Here is a 5,809-nt window from a genome sequence, read left to right as displayed (position 1 = left end):
GGATTTATTGTGCAAATATCGAAGGTTCCATCATGGTCTCTTCTTTCGAGGATTCCATCCATTTTCCACCCGATCCGTATAAGGGTATAAACCTGAGCCTCATTCAAAGAGGTATTCCATTTTCCGCCCGATCAGGATAAGGGTATGTAAACACTCCAAATTTTCACCCTTATCGAGTGCTTACATTTCATGTGTCATTGCTTATCATTGCATGAATTCAGCATATCATTGCATTGCATAGCATAGCATTGCATGTCATTACATCTCATCTTCGAGATCCAACACTCCTGTTTTCAAAATATTCAATCCAGATTTGAGTTTTAAAACTTTTCTTTCAAAAATCAATTTTAAAAATATGGGTTTTTAATCAACATTGTGTCATTTGCCAACCCCCAGGACCTTATATTTTGAAGTATTTTCTCAGAAAACAATCTGGATTCATTTCAAACTCAATTTCAATTGATTTCAATTCTCAGATGAGACCCATTTAGGTGGTGTCGCTTCTGGATTCCTTCATTTATCAAAAATCTCAAAAATTTTAGAGTCCTAATTGGATCAGGACTCTTTTTCCAGAGTCCTAGTCGGATCAAAACTCTACTTTTCACTACCTTTTTACCTATTTTCGGAGAAAACCTTTTAAAATCTTCTGTTTTGGCCAAAATCTCAGAGTCCTGGTTGGATCAGGACTCTTCTTCAAGAGTCCAGTCGGATCAGGACTCTTCTTCAGAGTTTCAATTGGATTGAGACTTTAATCTTTTACAACTATTTTTATCCATTTTCAATCAAATCTTTCAAAATCTTTCAAAAAGAGTTAGAAACTCAGAGTTTCAGTTAAAACAGGACTCTGTTCAGAGAGTCCTAGTTGGATCAGGACTCTGATTCTGATTTCAATTTTGAGAGAATCTTTCAGAAATCTTTCAATCTACCAAAACTATTACACTTTTATCAAAGAATTTCGAAATTCTGAGATTTTATCTCAGAGTCCTGATCAAATCGTGACTCTCTCCCAAAGTCCTGATCGAAGTAGGACTATCCAAAATTGATGTTCTCGCTTCATTTTCACTGGTTTTCAAAAGCTTTGCCCAAGTTTCATCATTTGCTCATCAGAAAATCAAAATTCTTAGAGTTCTGATCGAATTAGGACTCTTTCTTAGAGTCCTAATCAGATCAGGACTCTGAACCAAAATTCAATTTCATCCTGTTTTCAGTGTTTTGACAAGTTCTTTCATTTGTTTTTCAGAAAATACCAAAAAAAATCTAGAGTTTCAGTCCGATCAGGACTCTGTCCCAGAGTCCTAGTCCAGTCAGGAGTCTGTTTTGAAGTTTGTTTTTACTCTATTTTTTTATTTATTTCCATTTGTTTTCAAAAATTAGGTCATTTTGTAGAGTCCAGTTAATCCAGGACTCTATTTCAGAGTCCTGATTGAGTTAGGAGTCTAACCCTGACAGTATTTTCTGACTTATTTCATCATTTTTGATAAAATCTTTTCAGAAACTTCTTCATTTGGATTTTAAAAACCAAAATCACAGAGTCCTAAAAATTCAAGACTCTAACCCGGAGTTCCAGTTCGCTTGAGACTCTATTTTCAAAAATCTTGATTTTCAAATACTGATTTTAACCCCTTTTCAAAACCATTTTCAGTGTTTATTTCAAAATTCTTCAAAACTCGATGTGGGCCCACTCAGTTGGCACCATATCCAGAGGAGTTATGACTTGGTTAGAACCTTATGACATTTCAAAAATTATAATTTTAAGATTGCTTTTGAAAATCCTTTTGAAAACTCCTTCAATTTCAAGTTTTAAAATCGCTTTTTGAAAAACTCAAGTAGGGCCCACTCGGGGTGGCGCCATATTCGAGTAAGTCAGGGCTAGACTAGAGTTAGTCAGTGTCTTGGTTAGTGTTAGGGGTTTAGAAGAGTTCATATTATTTTGAAAACCCATTTTGAAGTTTAGTTTTTAAAACTAGTGTTTTTGAAGGTTTTTAAAGGTTTTTAAAAAACCAAATGTGGAAGATGCCAAGTGGCATCACATTTGGGGGTTTTCTAGGTTTAGTTAGGGGCTAATTAGGGATTAATTAGAGTCCCACCTAGGCTATAATTCTCCAAAAAAATCGTTGCCCCCTTTATTGGATTTATTAGAAAGAGTTCTAAAAAAATAAAACTCCTTAATTAACGTGGACTTCAAGAGGTCAAAAGGAGCTCTTTTTCTCTCAAATTTTCGTGGCTTCTTTCTCCTCTCCAGCACCTCTACCTTCCTCCATTGCAGCTGCAGCCCCAAGGTGAGTTATTTAATATTATTTTATTATTTTTTTTAGTTTTTTTATGATTTTTCAATAGATTTCACCATGAAAACTCTTGTGGTCATGGATTTAACCATGAATTTCATCCAAGAACCCCAAAATCAATTCAAGAAGATTATCTAAATCTGTTTTTTTGGGTTTTACAGGGATTCTAATCCATTAGAATCATTTATTGCATTATTTTTTATATTATTAACCAATAAAACATGTGATTTACCCTTTTAATGGGTTAAATCCATGCTTTTAAAGGTAACATCAAATTCCAGCCATTGATTCCTTGTATTTTATTTATTTATCCATGTTTATTTTACGTTTTCCAGCATATAAATATTTTTTATTTACTGTTTTATGGTTTGTTTTATTGTTTTTCATTAGTTAATGCATGATTTCTTAAGTTTCTTAGATTTCTGTGTGTTTTTTAGTTTAGAACAGTAAAAAGCATGCTGTTTCGGATTAAAATATTCGTTGTTTATTTCTGATTTTTTTATATGTGATGCATGCATATCTAAAGGAACTACTGTAAAAAAATCGGAGGTTTTGGACCTCAGAAACCTTGTCAGAAAAATCAGACATCAAATCGGGTTTTTAAATCTTTAAAATCGAAGTTAAAATCAAGAAGGTAACTTGCTGTGATGATATTTTTCTCATCTTATATCCAATTTTAGATCTGTAAAGTGCCATGGATTCATATTGTTTGGATCTAGCTACTGTGAAATTTTTAGACTTTTTTATTGTTGTTTAGTATTTTTCCTCTGTCAGAGATTTTGATTTTCAATTTAAAACTCGTTAGGGTTTACCAAAATCCTAATCAGACTTGTGTTGTTTATAAATCCCAAACTACAGATCTGATTCATGATCTATAAAAAGTGAGTATTATTATTTTTCTGTCAACTATTCAGTGTTAAAATCTCAGATATTTTAAATGAGTACTTCTATTTATCCCGGAATTTTCAATTGAAAGTATTAGTTAGGACCAAAGTTAAAATCAATATATTCAAGTCTGGATTGTCGGACGGGTATCTCCCTGGTTTTAAAGGCTTTTTCAGATCTGTAAAAAGGAAAAGTTTTGTTTTCTTGTCTATTTGTTTTCTATAAAATTTCATAGATTTTCATGTAGGTTTGACTCCTGGTTCGGGTCTTGGACTGAGACTGGTTGGTGAACTAGGTCAAAAATAGCATATTTTTAGGGTTTGATACAATTTTCGGGTTAATTTAATGTCAAAAAAATATTTTTATAATTCTAATTCAAAATTAGTGTTATAACAAGTGTAGGTACCAAATTTTATGAATTTTAGAATCTGATTGATGGCTGAATTAAGCAAATTGCAAAACCGGGTTCCTGAAAGATCCAAAAACACTGCCAAAATCACAGTTTTTGTGATATTCTTGGATTTTCGTGTATAAGCATGTATTTTTAGGGTTTAATTATATTCATAATCATATTAGGATGCTTTAGATTTAATTTGATGCTCATTTGATTTCATTTAGTGCATAAAACCTAAGTTTTACCAAAATATTTTCTAAAAACCCTGATTTGAAGGCCATAGTCTTGCTATCGGGGGCAATTTGGTCATTTGACCTCAATTTCGAAATCCCTAACCCTAATTTTCATATTTTTAATCATGTCACATCATATTTAGTTTGATTTATCATTATTTGTATTCCAAAACTTGCATTTTACCAAATATCTTTCTGAAAACCCTAATTTCAAGGCCATAGTCTTGTTATTAGGGGTATTTTGGTCATTTTGACCCCAATTTCGAAATTTCATATCTTATCTTCCTTATTTATTCAATTTTATTTCATACTTTATCATTTTGATTTAATGGAATCATGGCAAAAAGGCCTATATCTATTAAAATCCAGCAATTTCCTGATATTGCTGGATAAACCTAGAAAAGCCAACATATATTCACTAACCAAGCTTTCTAGTTTTGCAGGTATATTGAAGATTTTAATTTCATGTATTTAAATTTCAATAGTGATGTAAATTAAATTAACTTTGGAATAAGAATTTACATTTCCTGCATAGAATAGGATGCATTGCATATAGTTTAATTCTGCCAATATTAAATGTCTGATGAATGCATTATTCATGCACATTTTATAAATTCACCATGGTCTACACGAATGACACATGCACTAGCTCTTATGGAGTTGACAAACTTGGTGGAATTTGTATTTATGGCCATAGTCAGAATGCGAATGATATTCAGATTTGTAATCTTCGTGTTAGCCACATTCAGCCTACACTCTTAGGCTAACTTCAAAATGCACTGCATTTCTAAAAAAATACAAAAAGTATTTCTCAAATCCATATTCATTCAATTCATGCATTTGCAAATTCCAATTTCAATTCAAAGAAATTCATTTTCCCAAAATTTTCTAAGTCTTATTCAAAAATCGATTTTCTCAAAATATGGATTTGCAAATGATATTTCAAGTATTTCCCAAGTTCCAAATTCGATTTTCTAAGTTATATTTTCAATTTCAAAGTTCGAATTCAAAGAAATCAAGTATTTCAAAGTTATTTCACATTTCTCAAAATCGATTTTCACAAAATCATTATATTTCTTCAGAAATCGATTTTCACTTTCTCAAATACAGCATCTCAAAAATATATCACAATTTTCAAAGAGTTTATTTTCCAAGAATCTTCCAAATATTTTCCAATCTTTGAAGCAAACATCATGTTTTCAAATGTGCATTTTTAGAAATTCATAGCACATGCCTGATTCTTTGTGCATTTAGAAATTAGAATATGATTTAGACAAGTTGAATAGAGCAGAGCAGTAGATTGATCCTTGGTTCGATTACCCCTGTTAAAGGTGGCAGGAATGGTCGAACCTCGTACCGACAAGCGAGTCCCATTCTTTGGAATTATCCTGCATTTTAAAAACGGAGGCGAGTTATTTTCAAAAACTTTTCAAAGGACAGTTTGACTCGCAAAAAGTTAAAATTTTTGCGATGATAATAGGTTTGGCGACCGTGATGGGACCTGTCTTCGCCTGATCAATCTAATGCTCTACTTAGTTCAAATTGTCAAAATCGATTTCCATGGAATGTCAGCTTTGCTTTATGATATCATGTGAACCTAGGAGCCTAGACCTGAACCCAGCTGACATGGAATGCATATAGACTAGGTATGGTTTGGTAGGACCATATTGAGGAGAATTATTCATGCTCACATAGACTTAGGTCTAATACAACACTCCTCAATTTAGGAATTGTATGAAAACAATGTTTGCTTCTTCAAATATTTCAAAATTCTATCTCTTTAGGACTTAGAGCCTTCTGTTTGATTGCATGTGCTCATGTTTTTCAAAAAACACCCTACCTATAGTGTCTCGGTCTTCACGTTGCTGGGCTCTCTTCCAGAACCATAGTTCGGGACAGAGCCTCACAACTGGGCCACCTATTTGGGTGAAAACCCCCCTGCCACGTACCAAGGGCCATAGTCCAACGTATATCGGCAGGTGCTCAAGGATGTTGGAAAACTTGAACCTAGA

Source organism: Nuphar pumila, chromosome 12 (genome assembly GCF_984573655.1).
Source record: "Nuphar pumila chromosome 12, dmNupPumi1.hap1.1, whole genome shotgun sequence".
NCBI lineage: Eukaryota > Viridiplantae > Streptophyta > Magnoliopsida > Nymphaeales > Nymphaeaceae > Nuphar > Nuphar pumila.
Note: the sequence above shows the minus strand (reverse complement) of the source record.